The sequence below is a fragment of the Pinus tabuliformis genome, chromosome 5_1, assembly GCF_031772625.1.
Source record: "Pinus tabuliformis cultivar Carrire ecotype Pingquan chromosome 5_1, CPIR1, whole genome shotgun sequence".
In the NCBI taxonomy this organism is placed as follows: Eukaryota; Viridiplantae; Streptophyta; class Pinopsida; order Pinales; family Pinaceae; genus Pinus; species Pinus tabuliformis.
Genome location: NC_142305.1, coordinates 558379313 through 558399274, shown reverse-complemented (window position 1 = coordinate 558399274; position 19962 = coordinate 558379313).

The window sequence follows — 19962 nt, the reverse complement described above, 5'->3', positions numbered from 1 at the left end:
AAATTATCCATAAACCTTCCTAATGAACACATTAAATTTAAAAATACATTATCTAATGCAAAGAGAGATGTTTAATGTGCTGAAGGATGGTCAGATCAGCCTTAATTTATGTCTAATTTAGAGGCACGGGCCTTAATTTATTCCCAATTTAGAGGCCCATCATACCCTTGTTGAAAGTGTTGGTCATCCTCTGAGCAACTTAGTGACCTAACTGTGCCTCATTCATGGCCTTGGTGGCCTCTCTCTTATGCAATTCTCAATCCTTTCTCTTAATAATCTTGGTTGTAAGTTCTGCAAAAACAAGCACAAAGATGTACTTGTTCTTTTCATGATTATTTAACAATCTTTCAAGCAAATAAAAAAACCAACTTTCCTCTTTGTAAGTGACCTTTGTTGTCTTGTAGATCCATTTCATTCATATCCTCCCCATTGAAACCTTCATTCCATTTTCACTCATTTTTCCAAAATTGTTTGTGCATAGACAAAATCACAGTGTTTCTTGAGACCATCAGTGTGACTTCTTTCCCTTATTCAAGATGGTTTCTTGAATATTTTTTAGTTTTGCAAGGTCTTCCACATCATTTTCCAACCTTCCTCTACCTTTTTCCACCATTTGGACACTTATGAAACCTTCAAAATGCCTATACATGAGAACTATGACATCTTGTAGTAATTCCTATAGTGGTTCAGGTAGTACTATAGGAAACCCTATAGCAGTTCCTTTAGTACTAGAAGAAACCCTGTTTAAATTTGTTTTGAGCAGAAATGATAGTCTGAGCCTAGGGTAGGCCTTAAAATTGGTTTCCATGCATTTCTCCCATTTCTATAACATCTTTTAGGCCTTAGACAAAAGATAGAAAGATATTAGAGACCTCTTGGAAATCCTCTTTTCATCACTGCAGTTTGAGTTCTATTTTGATGATGAATGCCTTTTTTCCTTTCGTTGCCTTATTTTTCTCTTTTGTGGCCTAGATGATTGCCTAATGGCCTTGGAGTTCTCTGTTTTGATTAGCTCTCCCTTAGGCACTTCCATTTTGTTTTTAACACAATTTGTTCCTTTCTTCCTTCTTGTAGCAACATTTTTCCTTCCTGTAGTAGTCATTCCTCCTCTTTCAGGGTCTTCTAGCTATATGGGAGTGATGACAAATGATGTAGAGGGTTTGGAGGATGATGCTAGGACTCAGAAGGAGTAGTGTAGGTTTTTGAAAATGTGCTCTATCTGTTTTTTCAAGAAATTTTCAAGGTCAGACAGAGTGTAGGGTTTGTTCTTGAAAAATATTAATATTTTTCTTATGAAATTAGATGGATGAATGATGGATAGGTATTGGATATGAAGTGGATGGAGGGCTTTGAGAGTTGTGGTGACTTTCCCTTTGCAAAAATTTCTTCTCTTAGCTATTTTTCGCATTCCTCGAAATCATCACCCTTCCTAATTTTGCTTTTCCACAGTGCATGGGTGAAGGAGTGAGCTGCAATTAGGCTGAAACTGTTGACCCATCCTTAGCTTATAAAACCTCATCTCTCATGCACTAACAAAAAATTTATAACTATAATATGGTCAATAGAAGAGGTCAAGAATATTGCATACTTGTACCTACCTGATGGTTTTTGGAGAGGCATGCATGCTATTGCTAAGTTGATGATCGATCCATGGTCCTTAGGAGGTGATAATTTCCTTTGTTTTCTTCTACATAGGTCTTCATAGCTTGGTGATTCTAAAACTCTCTCTTCCAGTTACCATGAGCATGTTATCTTAATGAATCCAACCTTCTTGGTGTGTTTGTCTTATCCATGGGTGATGTTCACCTTCCCTATAACTAATTCCACCATTAGACACCTTTCCCACACTTTATTTCACCTTCTATACCTTCCTATATTTTTCAGCCTATTTCCTATAGTAAACTAGGACTCCTGTAGTACTACAAGAAACATTGTAGTGATCTTTTTTTGTTCATATCTACCAAAAGTTAAAATGGATTGACCTGAAAATTTATGAGCATGTTGCCATCATCCATATGCACCTCCCCATAAAAACAATTTGGCTAATGGATGCATTAATCTCAAGACAAATTCAAATTGGTTGAAGTGACGGAGGGCAATTTATTGGATGTCGTGCACTGGAATTTGATGAAATTATTTGGGCATGTTACGATCATCCATGTGCATCTCCCCATGAAATAGATTTGTAAATGGATGCACAAATATCGAGAAAATTAAAAGATGGTTGTAGGTGATGGAGATTGATTTCTCGAAAATTGGGCACTGGAATTTGTTGAAATCACTTGAGCATATTACCATCATCCATATGCATCCCCACCTAAAATATCTTGCCAAATAGATGCATTGTTTTAAAGATAATAATTTTCTTCTCTATGTATTTTTGTTTCTCGTAGTAAAACGGAGCCTTCCTGTAGCATTTTAGGACAACAAGGAAAATGAATGGGAAAACTTGGGGATGATGAGCGGATGGTGTAAATATATGAGGGTGATGAATTGGCATGGCCTTGGTCCTTCTAAAGAATCTAATCAAAGGAGACGAAAGTTCAAATTTGACTTTCTCTGACTTGAATTTTGACCAGTTTTTCTTTTTTTGGTGACAACTTGTTTTTGTTGCTTGCATATGTTAGAGAGAAGTTTCACTCATCAGAGAGATACATGGAGAAAATATTTTTTATTTTTTAAATCTTTTTTCTTTTAGGCCTACTAGTTTCCTTAATGAGGTTTTCAACTAGTATGTCTGCCTAGGCACCTCAAAGGAGGTTTTCACCTAGGATATTTTTTCTCTTTTTTCCAACCCATTGACCACTTCATGGAGATTTCCAATCAATGAGCCAATCTCAATCACCTCAAAGGATATTTTTACCTGATATTTTATTTTTTCTCTTATTTTTCATTTTTTATTTCATTTCCTATCCTACACTAATTGAAAAACAAAATCATTTTCAAGTGTAGGAATACTTCCAATGGAGCCATGTGCACATCAAGGTGACAGATAAACCGATGTGTAGGCTTGCAATATATGATTTGAAATGTACTTGAATTTCAAAGACTAGATGCTTTGGCTTTGAAAATATCAAGCACAGTTGAAGAAGAGAGTATTGCTGCAACTTAGTGACTGTCTGGAACCATATTTCAATATAGTTGTGATGCCCCTCGTCCACTTGCTGATTTGGATCATCTTGGATGTCATATTCTTCTATGAAATTCAAATATTCTTATTTTTGTCGATTATTCTTTCGAACACATAGAGGATCTGATGGTAAACATGAGGGCACTTTCCCAATCTTTAATTCCAATGTCTACTCTTCGTCAAGTGCAGCCCATGATTCTTTGGTCTTATCATTTGAATCTTCTTTTTTTGCATGTTGTCCTTCAATGGCATCAAGTTAATCTTCCTGATCTAAGATATATACAATTTAGACCAAGAGGAGATTTTTGGAAGTTTTGTACCTCAGCATTGTAAGTGGGTTGAACTACTTCCTTGTGTGGGTTTGGAAATGTTGGTACAAGTAGTTGAGTGGGAGTGGATATTTGAGATGGAACTGGTTGGGGTTGTGGATGTGGTGGAGGTGGATGATAGGGATAACATGGAGTTGAGTATGGAGAATATTGAGGATACTGTGGATGGCTTCCAAGATTGGTTGGATGTGGATAAACTTGAAATCTTGACTTAGGTTCTTGCATCACATTGGGTTGAATAGGCTACCATGGTCCTCTTGGAGCTACGTAACATAACTGCAATGGCACTTGACTTGCTCCATTGTCCTCTTGGTAAACATCCTTCAACCTTGGTAATGATGGAAAATATTTAACATCATGTGATTCTGCATGGACAACACAAATACCAACATTTTATTTTTCTTCATCTTGCATTCTTAACATTTATACTTGTTCAGTTAGATTTCTAAGAATTTATGTTTTAAAGTCATCAAATAAATTTCCATGTTTATCTTGATGTTGATTTACTTACTCATGCCCTTCCTCTTGATATGTGTTTGCATGTTTCACAAATTTCTTCAAATGGTAATTGGTATACATCACCTTTACTCATGAGATCAATCCATTCATCCCTAATTGTTCTAAGTAATAGGTTTTTTAGTGTGTTGGATCCTAAATGATGTAGTTTTTCCCTCTTAACAATATACGTGAACCTCTTTATTAGATGCTCTAGACTCTCATCTTCGTTTTTATTCATTCTAGAGATTTATTCTTTAAGATCGTGATATTTATATTTTTTTATAAATATCTTTTGCATTTTACTCCATGATGTTATTGAATTAGTCCCTAAACTCATGAACCATTTAAGACCTCTATCCTTCAATGTTGTTGGAAACAATCTCATTTTTTGAGTGTTTAGTAAGTAACCATAAGATCTACAAAGGATTTCAAATTCAAAGAGAAAGGTTTCCAGATCCTCTGACCTTAGATCATGAAATTTTGGAAGAAAAGTTGGAGGGATTTTATTCATGTGCACACTACCACCAGTATCTTGAATAACAAATTTGAGAGGATATTCCTCATTGTTATCATCTCCATCCATTTATTCTACATTATTTTCCATCTCTTCTTCTTCTACCTACAAAAGTGGATGGTGATGTGGCTCTCACTACACCACGTGATCAAATGGGGGGTGAGTTGGTGTTGGAGAATTTTTTTGTTTTTATGATTGAGTGAAGGCACTAATGCAATGCACTTTTCTATTTTTGAAATGAAATATGTCTACTACAAATATTTTTTTTTTTTGTTTTTGAAAAGAGTAAAAGGAAATGAATGAACTAGGGAACAAAACAATACATACTCTCGCACCTCCCCGACAATGGTGCCAAAAAGTGATGACCCTCATATTGGATCAAGAATGTTGCAATTCCCAAAGCAACCAAATTTAATTATCAACCTGGGGTTCATACAAACTTAAGAGGTATCATCACTATATGTGTAACATAGAATGTGTCCTTTCTTTGTTGTTATGATGCAATGGAGTGGATGTAATAAAATGAGATCCTAAACTATTTGTGGAAAATGAAATGCTCGAAATGGAAACCTTAACCTATTGCAAGAAAGAAAATACAAGGAAATGAACATATTCTAATTTCATAAAGTAAATATCATGAAATAAATTTCAACCATTAAATTTCAAATATTTTAGATCCATTAACAGAGTTCATTGGGTGTGGTAATCAAGAAAATCATCATTATATTATCCAATTCATAAATTTGTCCATTAACCCAAATCGTTGAAATTTTTTGCATGGGTAAAGAGGCAAGTACTAAGTGGACTTTAGTATTCCATAATAATTTATTTAGAACCTATTATTCTTGATTCAACCCTAAGGGACAACAACCAATCTTCTTGAGTGAATCTGTGTAATTATATACCTGTTGGAAGCCTGCTACTACAGGAAACAATAATTTTCTATAGGGAGATATAATTCACCGAATCACCAACCAAATCAAATCAAAATTGGATGGGACAATTATTTTTATTTCCTAGGTTGTCTTGGGTCTCCATTCCAAATGGAATCACTCAAAAATACCTCTCTTAACCCATGCTAAAAAATGGTTGAAAATTACTAGTCTAAAATCTAGAAATTCAAGAGCTAGTGAGCTAGTAAATCTATCAAATGCCTAACCTAATAAAGTGAAAATTAAATGGGGGAATCTTTGTTATTAACTAGAATTATTTTTTTATATAATTCAAGTGGAATAAACTCGATTGAAGCTTGTTAGCATTCCCTAAAAAATAGCAGAATTTTACTGTTATTTTTCACAAGGCACTTCCAGAAATATAGATTTGGGAATAAAAAAATAATCCAAGTAGCTCAATTATTACTATGAACTTCCAAATTTGTTCTGATGATGAAATGATGCTTTTTATCATGCAAAATAAATTACTTCAACCATCTAACCCAATACTACAACAAGAAATCATCAATAATAAATGAAAAAATAGAAAAAATACAAGAACAAGAGATGCATATGAATAAGAAGTGAAAAGAAGAAAAGTAAATGAGACAAAAGGAATCTGAGACTCCTAGAACGGAAAACACCAAGGAAAATCAGAGTCCTATGAAGGAAACCAATATTTAGAAGCTGAACATGTTACTAATATTCATTATTTCCATCAATACAATTAGATCCCTGCAGAAAATGAAAGTGGAGCTGCAAAGATATGAGTTCACTCAATAAGAAGGCTAAGAAAAATCAATCCCTAGAGGAAAATTCAACTTTGTACTTATATTTATTATTAGAAATCATTTCCCATGAAAGGAGGAAGATTTCCCCACCAAAATCCCTTGATCAATGGATTTGTTTCCCAATAGTAAGAATCTACATTCAATGGCAGGGAACGCATTCCTAAATTTTCTCAATCATTGGAGCTCCACGATCTGTACCATAATTTCAGAATATCTTTTTGATTTATTATTTAATATTGATCATCCTATAATAGGGAGGAGGTCCCTAGATTGTATCCTCCTCCAAATCTCCATAATCTGCTCAATATTCTCAAAATATTCCACAAAAATAAATAATATTAGGCACAAATATCCAATTATCCATAAACCTTCCCAATGAACACATTAAAGTTAGAAATACATTTATGGATTATTCACTAAAGCATGGTCAGATGGGCCTTAAGTTATGGATTATTTAGAGGCACAACCCTTAATTTATGTCTAATTTATAGGCCCATTAGCAGGCAACTCCACCGGGGTCCTGACTAGGCTCACTGGTAGTGGAGCAGTGCTTGCATTCCTACGTGACTCCATTGGGGTATTGTTCAAGCTTGCTAGCAGTGAAGCAACACCAGATATGAAAAATTATACTCTGCAAATATTAAGCTCGCAAACCAAACTACCCTTCCTGATTTTGAAACACTGTGCTCTAGCTAAAAATTTGTTGTCTCTAACTGAGTTTGTACAAGGTGAACCATGTATATCCATGGGGTAAGTAGGGAAGCCAAAGTTACCCAGACAATGAATCAATACTTCCTGAAAGTCCAAGGCCCTGTGCTAAAAATGAATTGAAAGAGAGAAGCTAGTATTCAACCAGTGTGTCACCAATTTTTGTAGCGGCTGCAACACCCTCCAAAATTTTGGTTTGCATCCAAAATTTCAGAGCCTTCCTTGGATTTTCCCCCTTGATGGTAAAAAACACTCGGGCTCATCCCATGATCTCTTGTTGAGCTTTCACACCCTCTTCGCTTGATCGATCATCGATCATCTTTTGGCATGTTGATCGCTATGTCACGCTTGCTATTTTTTTCTTGCAATCTTGATGGTTTATCTTTGTGTGTACGAGTTGTTTTCACTCTGTCAACATGAGGCGCACTCGCAAACAAATTTTTAAACATTGTTGCATAAGATTTTTCATGGTCGTTCTAAGACATATTTCAACTGTTTCACTTGTCGCTCTCAAACTTTGAGTTAGTCTCACTGAGCACATGTTGTCTTGTCTGTTTTGGGTGTCTGGTCATTGAGTCATGCTATGTGTGTGATCATGTTTTCATGTTTGAAAAAGTAAACTTGCTTTCACACTTAGTTAATTTCCCTGAAAATCTATCGACTGGACAACCCTTCGTCAACTGGACCTAATCTCAGTGACCTTGCATTGTTGCCTAGAACTACAGAGAGCTTGAGTCTATCGTTCAGGTAACCTTCTCTACATAATTTAGGAAATGGGCCAGCTGATTGACTCCCATAACTGCACAAAAGTTGTCACAGAGGTTGATCCAGTTTATGCTTCCCACAAGACCTCTCATCAAGCCTCCCACTGGTCAACTAAAATAAATGACTTGAGTTGTGATCCAAGGCCGCAATGATCTCCAAAATTACATAGAGCTGTCCTACCAACCCTTCTTCCTTGCTCTACAACCAACCCAGGAATGGTGCAGAGTTCTCATGTACTACCCTTCTTTCCCACTCTACAACCAACCTAGGAATTGTGTAGAGTTGTCCTTCCCTGCCACCCCTTCTTCCCCACTCTACAACCAACTCAGAAATTGGGTAGATTTGTTCTACCCATCCCTTCTTCCCTATTCTACAACTAGCTCATAAACTACGTAGAACTGTCTAGGCTTGGACCATCTCTCAGGATTGTGCAATTTTAACTAGCAGCTCCTGTAGCCAAACCTTGTGCTCCTCTGGAAAATTGCACAGATTTTTCTGCTAGTGCCTCCTTCTACCCACACTATCTTCCTCGGAGAAATTGTGTAGATCCCAACTGGATGACCTGCGGAGTACTCCCTTGAAAAAAATGCGCAACTTGGCCCAACAGCTCCTTGACACCCTGCCTGGGCTTCCTCCCAGAAATTGTGCAATTATACCTCCCGCTGGGTTTTTCCTCACAACTATCATTACTATCTCAGATTGTGAAAATCTATCTCCAAATGAAATCTATGCAATTTTTCCCAATAGTTCTCTGGAGCCTCACATCTTGGCCCGTGTTGTTCTCTCACAGTCTCAGTGCCTTGTCCCTCTCCCAGTCACCTGCACCAAAATGAAAAATGATGCATCATGATAGACTAGAATATTTTCAGTTTTGATGTCTTATCATCTTGAATGATTGTAGGAACAGGTACATTAATGAAACATGTCGTGATGACGAATGGGGTGGAAAATATGTTCCTGCTAAAAGACTTTCTCGTGGTTGAATGAACACATGAAGCACATCAAGCAAGTGAGCGAAGGAGACACATTTACATGAACTATCAAGAAAATACCAAGACCATCGAAGACCCCACACACTTTGCCATGCAAAGGTGAAGACATGTTACAATGAGAGTGTATCATCACTCAGCAGCATAGAAACTCAACACAGACACCATCGTTAGCTAGTACATGTCAGCAGTGTCATGTCGAGTTGTGTCATTAGTTGTCTCAGACACATCACTACTATGGGCCATATTCATTGTAATAAATGTAATGTAAAGTGGAAGTCTAGGACACCAAAATATGAACTTGAAGACTCATGTAAAGTAAAAAATCCATAGGAATTCAAATAGTCATGAGGGAAGTCGAAGAGTCACAAGGGGTAGTTATACCCCCTTGTCTATATATACCCCTTTCACCTTGGCTCCTCCCACGTAGCCTTGACAGTCTATAATTTGTTCTTTGAGGAGCAAGGAGTGGCTCCAATGTCCCACTACTGGGACTGGTCATGTATGGTGTACAAATGTGTCTCAGATCTTTTGCTTAATTCAAAATCTTGTCTCAGGCCAACAAATTTTCACACATGTTTTGTATCTATTTGTAAGGTTATTCTTTAAACGTTTATAATGCATGTTTGCTTAACCTATACTAATATAGTTGAACTAATTCGATTATTTTAGTACTCATATTGTTGAAGATGTGTTGTATTGTTTATCATTGTTGTCTCGTCCATGTGAAATACTCCACCAGACATTAGACATACCATCATTGTGTTTTCTCAGTTTTAACGACCATCACCCCTATGTGGACTACTCCACTATATGGTGTATGTGTTCTCCCTTGAACTTTCATTTTCACGGCTGTTGCATCCACTGTGGACTATTTTTCTGGATGTTAGATAGACCCTTGTTGTTGTTCGTGTGCGTTTCTTCCTAGGTTGGGATTATTTCCTCTCATCAAGAGGCTCACTTTACCTCCCCCTTTGACAGTAAGAGAACCCGGACATGCAGTTACATTAAGTGCTTACCATTCATACTCTGCTTTCTTGAAGTTACAAGCATAACACTCTCATGTGTTAAACAACAAGAGCTAAGGAAAATATCTAAGATAATGACAATTGGGCCATCGTACCAAAGGGTTGAGGTCTTGTTGGGACTTCATACTAAGGATACCCCCTTTGTTGGCGGTTCCCACACAATTAGTACAGCCACACATGCACGCTTATGCAGTAGAGTCTTAGTCCACACTCATCGCACCATGGATATGTAGCATTCATGGTCTTCCACAAAACAACATTCAATGTTTAACGAAATGTTTAATGATTCCAATTGACCATAATCAATGTTTCTCCAATGTAGAGGGCTAAACATTGCTCTCACAGTCTCATCATTCGATGAATGCATAGGGTTCTGTTGAAGCCTCAGAATTATGCTGCTCGAACATGGGGGATAACCACCCGGTCTGGACCTTGACGACAGCTCCTTTTCCGTTTAATCTGGTGGCTCTGACTGGGGATGATGGGACTAGTTTCCCAGAGTGGGTTTGAAAATATGAATGGGTGGTTTTCAAGTGATTGTAATAAGAATAATGATAACTAAGTGATATATTATAGCATGCAAATCTCTAGCTAACTTAAACTAATAGAAACCCAGGCTATTCTATGTGATATGTGATCTAAAAGATATATGTTTGGTATGTGATAATAAATATCATTCATGTATTAAACAAAGATGATAACATGTACACATAATTTCTTTGAATAAATAGTTAGTCACAGAAATGTGTAAACTATATCGCATATATTTAATGATCATATATGAAAATAAATACTTTCAGCTAAGCATCATACAGTAGTGCAATTAACACATAACAGAAAGAACATACTCCATATATAATTCATGAAAATGAAATTTTATCACTAGTTTAACAAAACGGAACTAATCATATAAGATAAAAGTACCATATGTGTGAGGTTCTGCTCATTCCATTAATGACATAGATCAACTCCTTTCTTCAAATCAAATTATTCCCAAAGCATAGAGTATTGCATCAATAAAGGAAAATAGTTTTATATTCAAAATTAATGACCATGTTCCATAATTTCATCAAGTCATTCACAAACTTATAGAACTGCATCCTTTGCAAATGTTTTTGATAAAATTTTGGACCCTTCTCTAAATGCATGAGGAGGGTAGAAATACTATCTAACTAAAGTTCAAGAATACATTATACAAAATATATGAGGAGGTTTTGAAACAACCTTCCTCTTAATTAGCAACTAACTCTAAAAATAAAAGTGATTTGATGACCAGAGTTTATAAAGATGTCTTACTATCTACCAGTTTTTCCTTTAGGTCGCATATATCAGCCATTAGTTTTACTTGAGGAGGTGCCCCGAATTGCATCCTAACCTGTCCTGTGAAGATGGCATCTATGAGAGGTGGAAGCATCCTTTGTGTTGAATTGATTGAATAATTCAATGTCATAATTTTGTTGTGAGGTTTGACAATGAATTGCCAGTATGCCTCCCAGTGAGTCTTTGATAATTTTGTGATTACCTCCCTTTGGATTTTCACCTTTGCCTTCTAGTCTTTATCCATGTCATTCAAATCTGGCAGTGACTTTGGGTTACCTTATTTTATCAAGTTGGTGGTGTACAAAGTGTGATTGAATACTTTTATTATATTTTTATCCACTCTTGCTACTCCCAATTCTACCTACATGATATGCACATCCCAATCTGTGAACAATATATCTTTTTGTGTTTCTTCTATTTCTAGCAGATCAACTCTTCTTCCTTCTTCAGATTCTTGCCATTCAATGAAGTTAGAGATCTTAGTATTCAAATCATTAAACTCAATTCTCTGATCAATTTCCTTATTCATTAATTGGTCATGGGTAATTAGATAAGGGGTGATATGGGACATTCTCTGGAAGAATAGATCTTGTTGTTTTGACAGAATGGAGTTTAGCTCCAATGCTTCTTTTATGAATTCATCGACGAGAGGGACGTCTTTATACTTCGCTATGGCCTCTTACAATTCTTTGATTTTCATTTTCTTTGTGAAGATGTCCGCTTCGTGGGTTATCTTTATCACTTCCATACTCTACTGCAAATGGAATATTTGTTTAGTGGCTTGCTTGTTCACATTTTCTTTCTCGATTTCTAATTGTTTCTCAAGATGCGCTATCATTTCTTCCCTTTCCCTTAACAAAATAGATACCTCTATGGCTTTATCCATGGTGGAAGTAGAATATGCCCCTGTAAATTTCGACAACCTAGTTAAATTTTCAGCTGGGTTTGAAGGAATATCCCTCCAGACTATATCCATAGGTTCATTCCCTAGTGGGATTTCAGGTGTTTCTACTCTCCTTCCTTTCCTCTGTCTTCTTAAAACAAACCTTATGCATTGGGCTATAGAATACATCTAAAGGAGATATTTCTGTAACCGTTAGAATAACTTCAGATATCAGAAATGCAGGGATGATTTCTGTATTCAACAAACTTGTCCCTTGCTCATTCATTGGTTCCGACTTTGAAATTTTCTGAGTTTTCTATGGAGTATGACATTCTGTTGTTTCTAGGACATATGTTGTCTTGGGAGTATCTTGGAGCATTCTATTAAACTGGTCCCATTCCTACTCCAAATCGGTGTCTTCGCCTTCGGGGCTGGTAACCTTAGTTAGGTCACTTATGACCTATTTTTTCGCTAACTTTCTATTGGATTCCACTGTAGTCTCTATTTCTTATGTATTCTTTGTATCCTAGACTATGTTCACCTGAGATTATATACGAGAATTTGGCCGTTCACTGTTAATAGTTACGCTTGGTGTAGGCTCGTCATCAACTCTTAACAAATGCAATGAGATTGTTTCAAGCCTCTAATTTCTAAATTCTTGAAACCTTTCAAAGTCATCAAGATTCAAATTCACCTTCACCCAATAAAATGCTTGTTCGAATGATTCAGTTTATTATAAAAGACCTTTGAATTCATGAGCTTCATGGACATAGGGTTTGACCTTTAGTGCTGTAGTAACATTTTGTGCTACTTTTTCTAGGTCAAATTGCCTCTTTGGCAGAGTATGGAGCCTGAGGCTCTCTAGGTTTAGTAACTCTTTGTTTGCATGGTTGAAGTTTGCCAACAAAAAAGAACAACACTAGATGGGAAAGGGTGGCCATAATGAATTTTTGCTATCTTTCAAGGTCTTGGTCAAGCCCTTCCCAACAGTTTGGTGAGCTATTTCTCTAGCTAACCATTTGTCAAAGACATACAAAGGGAGTACATGCAAGTTTGTTGTACTACAATAAAATTTTATATATGTGAACCATCGTTCAACAAAATAATTTCCTACTACTGTAGAGCTATAAAAAGGGTTTCTTTCACCTCTAATTACCTCACATTAATATGTCAATCCGGGAGCGTTTGGTTATTTCAAAGAGTGACTCAATCTGAGGCTATTTGTTAGAGTAATGCTAGTAGTACAGCGTTCTGCAAAAATACAAGAGTAAACGGATGCTGGTCTATGACTAAGTTACTTCAAATGACTAAATCACACACTCCTAAAGCTAGGCAGCTTTATCAGTTAAGGGTTCGACAGCAATAGCCCATCCCTTTGGAAACTGATGAAAAGGAAATTAGAGCATGGACCACGGGTCTGGGAGCGAGGCAGTAAATGCCGAGGCTCACTACAGCCACAGATCGTCTCTCATACCAAATGCGAGTAAATGAAACAGCAGGTAAAAATGGAACGACAAATAAGAAATTGAACAGCAAATCTAGAATGGAACAGTAATGCTTAAAATGGAACAACAATTCTGAAATGGAATGGCAATCAAATAACTAAATCTCGCGAGCAATAATCAAGCTTTATCCTATCAACTCAAATGCACTCATTGTAATCAAAACTCCAATCTTTCATTCTCCAAGCAAATCACGCAACACGCGCTAATGGAACAACATTTGGAAATCATACACACACAAGACCCTTGAAAAGTAATCTGATTTAACAACAATCATCAACAAGAATTACAACTATGTTTCAAAATGGAACAACATTAATCCTGAATCATAAAGAACACATCTTTCAGATAATTTCCTCAACACGAATATATAGCATAAGAGCTCCGTAACAAAATAATAACAATGTTCAATTAAGTCTAATAATATTCGATCAACTCTGAAAGTATTGGTGATATAATGCAGAGTCAATATAAAGAACCTTAATTAACGAATCTTAACAGAGCAGATGATGTAACTTATAAAGCATATGAGATTACCAACTAATGACGATAAGCAAACCACGCAAAAATCAAATCGTAGTGATACAAAAGCAAGTTTCCTCTGGGGCCGAGCCCTTAGCCTCAATGGTACACCGCTTTAAGTTAATCCAGATGCAGAGATGAGATAATCACAAAGTTTATATTAATGCATGAAACAGAAAGTACAATGAGCCAAGTCCAACGAGACTCAATGATGAAAGTTAAATCTTTAACAGAAAGTTACATAAAAGCATAATCCCCAAAGCTAACAGTGTCATCCCTTAATATAAGGGTGACGGCGGAGATGTCTAAGACATAAGATAAATAAAGCAGCGATCCCTCAGGATCGAGGATCCTGAGGGATTCACCAAACTATTACTCTTTAATAACTTCTTTTCTCCTCCGCCGAGCTGGTGCCTTCTCCTCCTTTTCCGGACCGGTTTGCTTCAACCTGCTTAGCCTCGTTTGCACTCGGTCCTTCGTCAAAGGGACAACAGTTACCCTGTTCTTGTCTTTTTCTTTGGAACAGCAGCTCCTCGTCTTTACCCTTTCCTGCACAGGAAAATGACAACTACCAGCGGTTAAGTCTTGCATACTAATTACACATATTTTGTCATAATTCTTTATTATTTTCCACATTCATGATGTAAAATATTCACAAGTCCCACTAAAAAGCCATTGAAATGATCATTAAAAACATACCTTTTTAGTACTCCACACACCCCCCTACTTACCCTGTTTCATGCCCTCATGAAATCGTTGTAGTTGACATGCAAAGCAGTGAGAGAATAGGCTGGAGAAGGAATCTCATGTGGAGGCCTACAGCCATGGTCAGTGACTAGGTAGTCAAAGAACTGGCCTGTTTGACCCTCAGGCATCTCATATAGGGCTTGATATCTGGGTGCAGGGTGCCAGATAATTGGACTGCGGAATCTATATCCTAACTAGGATGGCCCTGCCCTCAAAATGCTTTCACCATAGAGGTTCAAACGGTTGGTAGCTAATTGAAAATTCTCATACTTAAATGGCTCCCTGAGCTGGATGTTTGGATTAGAGATTCGGTATCGAAATTTGGCTGCATCAATGGCGAGGTCTTTGATAGAAAGAAAATATTCTAAACTTTTTCGAATGAGTGCCTCATGCATGGGTCCTAACGTTTCGATGACACCCAGAGTTCTCATGAGGTTTCTATGTTCTTTCCATAACCGTACTGGGTCCCTAGGCTCAGCCCTTACCCACAAGTCTAGGCCATTTTCCTCCCTCTGGAAAGTATTATAGGCTTTAAGCCATTTAATCTGATTAACCCCGAATGAGATGAATGCTTGCAATTGAATGTCCCCAACAAAAGGGCCAGGGTTCAGCTCAGTTTCCTAATCTAGCACGAGGTTATGCAAATAAATTCACATAGCAATCTCTGGACCTTCACCCCATAATGTTTACAACAATCTATAAAGTCATTGACAGTGTTAATTTGTATCGGGGTGCCTGCTTTAACAGCTTTTATTTTTAATTGTAAGTATCGTTCCAATAAAAACAGAGCATAGTTTTTGGCAGGGGCCCTACATGCTAAAACTTCATTGTATAAAGAACACAAGGTATCCATCTGTTTGATAACAGTATCTAGCCTACGGGTTACCTTTACAACTTTCTCTTGTTCCTTTCACCACACTTCAAAGGCCTGGCTTTCGGATTGGTTGACGTTCCTTAGTTGTTGTTGTAGTTCTTCATACTTCTCGCGAGGAACTGTTTGCTCTCTAAGCCTCTCCATTTCTTGTTGGGCCTGTTTCAATCCCTTGTGAAAGGTCCTCATCTTTGGATCTCTTTTCCATGCATTAGTGGAGGCCGGGAGTTTTACCTGAACTTTCTTATTGCGTTGTTTCGAGTTCAAAACCCTTATCACCCCTGACGGTGGTGCCTCCGTTTGAATTTTCTTGCTATCCATTTCTTTTTTAACATGAATACCAGCTTGCTGATGTTCCTTTTCAAATGGAACAGTAGTCTGTCCCGCAGCGTCATTTGGAACAACAGCTAGACCTTCAGCCTCATTTGGAACAGCAGCTGGATCTTCAACAGGGTTTTGATCAGCATGGCGATTTTTGGTCCTTCGCCTTTTTATCCTACGGATTTTTACTGTAGTGGTCATCTTTTTCTTCCCGGCGGTCTTCCTTACCCTATGCCTCGCTTTTAGGATCCTGATCTGCTGGTGGAGCTGAGCTATTATGCTTAATAACCTCCGCTGTTCCTTTCGTAATTCCCTAATTTCCAATGTTTTATTAGAAGGAACAACAGGCTTTCTACTGCATTCTGGGTCGTGACTAGATCCTGGATCCTTCTCCTGGGGTGCTTCTTCACTGTTTTGTGCTGGCTGTTCTGGCGTAGGAACCCTAACTGGTTCCGTGACTTCTTTTTCTATCCCTACTTCCTCTGGAATTTCCTCTGGTTCCTTGGGAACAGATTTTTCCCGTTCAGCGTCTCCTATCTCCTTTTCATCATGAACAGGCAGATTTCCTTCTTCTACCTCTTCTGCATGTGATTTTTCGGGTGTATCTTCTTCCTGGGGTTTGTCGTGGAGGTATGATGGAGTGGAAGGTTGGCCATACTCACCCATATTGGCCAAGATTGCGGCCAATTCATCTTCTCCCACTAGGTCCTGTGGTGGGCTACCTACCTGCTGTCCCATTTCCTCCTCCTGCCTGGATTGTCCCGCTTCTACCCCAGAATGCTCAGCTTCCGTTTCAGGATGCTCAGCTTCTGTTTTAGGAGGCTAAGCTTCTGTCTCAGGAGGCTCAACTTCTATTTCAGGAGGCTCAGCTTCTGTTTCCGAATGCTCAGCTGCTTCTTCATTTTCCTCTTCGGATTGCTCAGCCTCCTCGGGCTCTCCTTCCTTTTCTCCTTCAACTTGTTCTTCCTCTACTTCTAGCTGTGAGGGTTTCTTGTCCTCAATTACCACTAGCTGGCTGGTGCTTTCCTGGAGTTTTTCCAACCTTCCTCTTATCCGGGCTAACCGGACGGATTTTCTGTGTTTCTCTAGCTGTTCCGGTGTATCAGTGTCATGCTTACGCTTTGCTGATTCTTGGCGTGTTTCTGGTCATTCAGATGTAAGCAGCAAGTTTTTGTTTTCCTAATTCTATGCATTTTTCCAGACGTTCTGGTGTGCTTGTAGTATGTTTACGTTTTGGGGAAGGTGTTGTCGCCCTCCCCTCAATTATTGCAATTATCTCTTCCCAGCTGCTTTGCTGCTGGGTGAGGCTATGACTAACTATTAGTCGGATTAATCCATGGTGGCTGACAACTGATTCTACATGCTGTGCCTTTTTTAGGCTTCGTGCGACGTCATGAAGTAAAGAATTCAAAAGTGCAGGAAGATTTACAGAGCATTTCTGCTTTAGAACAACTAAGAGTTTAAGATGTCGTAGCCTTACCATGTCTTTTCTCCCCTCGCAGGTGATGTAGCTTTGCACTGTTCTTGCTAATTCTGCCTAGGGTTCTCCTAGCGTTGGCGGAAGAACTCCCTTCCCCTTAATCGTCAAGCTCTGGCTTTCGTCCTGGAAAATTTCCATGATCTTCTGTAGTCTTTCCTTCTTTAGTGTCCATACAGGTCCGGTGGCTGGTAGTCCCGAGACTTCTGCGATTATATCGTCGGTGACCGCTATCCATTTCCCCCTCACTGTGGAGTGATCCTCCAGCAGGTTCTGCAGAAATTCCATCGCCATTGTTTCATTGGACTCTTGTAGGCGACTGAGATAAGTCATCCATCCTGCTCTTTCCAGGATCTCCCGAGCAGTAGCGGAGACTGTCAACTCCTGTGGTTCGCTTCGAATTTCCCTGCCTCCCATGGTTTCACTGTGGATTCCCAATGGAACAGAAACTGCTTGTGCTGTTTGAAACAGAGAGAGGGTAATAATCGTCGGATTTAGAAAAAAACACAGAGTATGCAACAGAAATGACTTATGAACAACAACTTGTGTAGAAAAAAATAGAAATATCATGCCGTTAAACCGTGCCATTTCCTGGTACACTATCTTTCCCGAATAGTGAGCTGACACATAACCCGGGGAATAATGAGGCTAACCTCCCCCCCCCCCACAATGCGATAGGTTGTCCCAGCCGTCAGAGAAAGGAGCGAAACCCGATCTGTAACCAAGTCATAAAGGAAAAACGTATGAAAATATGCCATGTTTAGAAAAACAACGGATTCCTGAAATCGAGGCGTAAAGTTGGATCGCGTATTATGTAAGAGGCTGTTGTGATATGATGCAAGGCTGGGGGATAGGACGTCTGTCGTACTTGCCAAATCTCAAGTGGTCATCATCACCTCCTTTGCCATGATTGGTGTAACGAATGTTCGTGCGATATATAAGTCGGGAAATAATGTATGATTAGTGCCTAGGATATAAGAAACAAAAAAGTATTAGTATCCTACCTATTGGTGTAATCAATGTGACTTCGATACCATTAACAGTGCTCTGCTGCCGACAGGTGTCCATAACCTTGGTAGAGTTGTTTATTTCACCCCTGGAACCATGATCCTTTATGTGCATATTAAGGAATGTAATGTCAAAATGTAGGCCATTATGTTGGCTTGGTAACTAGTTAGTCATAATGCCATTCACGAGGAGGGGGCGAAGAGTGGGCAGGTTGGCTCGTGATGAGACCTCCTGTTCCAAGGTTTGTTTATTTGATATACCTTTTGGACCATATCCCTGGTGTGGTGGCCATAGTGGGAATGCCACTTCACTTCCATCCTCATGATCATGGTAGGCTGGCTCTTGATGAGACCCCCTATCTTGCATTTGACAATTTATAACTCATTTATTTTTACTTTCTTTTTTCATAAAGCACTTTTCCTTATATATACACAAAGGGTGGTTCAACACTCCTTAAGGGTAGGAATGGTGGAAGAAGTCTTATCATCTCAATAGGAGGATATAAACCCTTTACTCTTATTCCTAAACAAAAATCAAAGGGGATTAAAAAGAATGGCATGATAAAGATAACCAATCAGGGCAAAATTAGTAAGACAATGACAACAAAAGATAAGTATGTCCTTCCTTCTATCCTCTCACCAATATAGAGCCTTATAAAGATAGCGATTTATAATTTCCTGATTTCAGTATGTTGTGATTTTGTATTCATTGCATAAGTGCATAGCTGTCTCTAAAAGACTTTGAAAGAACAGGGGCAAGAAGCATCCTCAAATTTGGATCAACAAAAGGGATAAGTTGTTTCACAAGGAGAGAAAAAGCATGCTAGAAGTGTTCCTTTTTGAGAGAAGAACAATAAAGGAGCATAGGTCTCAAAACTGCAAATTCCTTTTGAAAAAGGAACAGCAGAACACACCAATGCCGTTCCTTTTGAAAAAGGACCAGCAGAAAAAAAAATAAAAAATGCTATCTCTCTTGAAAAAAAAAAGGACAGTAACACACTCAAAATGGCGTTCCTTTTGAAATAGGAACAACAAAACAAGCAAACGTCGTTCCTTTGAAAAAGGAACAACAAAAATCAAGAGTGTTGTTCCTTTTGAAAAGGAATAGCAAAACAAGAAAACGTCGTTCCTTTGAAAAAGGAACAACAAAAAAAGTCAAGAGTGTTGTTCCTTTTGAAAAGGAATAGCAGAAAAAAATCAAGAGTGTTGTTCCTTTAGAAAAGGAACAGCAGAAAAATCAAAAGTGTTGTTTCTTTTGAAAAGGAACAGCAGAAAAATCAAAAGTGTTGTTCCTTTTGAAAAGGAACAGCAGAAAAATCAAAAGTGTTGTTCCTTTTGAAAAGGAACAGCAGAAAATCAAAAGTGTTGTTCCTTTTGAAAAGGAACAGCAGAAAAAAATCGATAAATAAAAATGATGTTCCTTTTGAAAAGGAACAGCAGAAACACGCAAATGCCATTCGTTTCAGGAACGACAAAAATCGAAATCTTTGAGCAAGAGAACACATTTGGTTCAAACATATGTACACGAACGAGTTTGAAGAAAAGAAATTATGTACAAATTGTAAAAAAGAAATGAATTCCTTAATGAATTACAAGTGACGAAGACTTCTCTTCCTCTCCTAAAATCT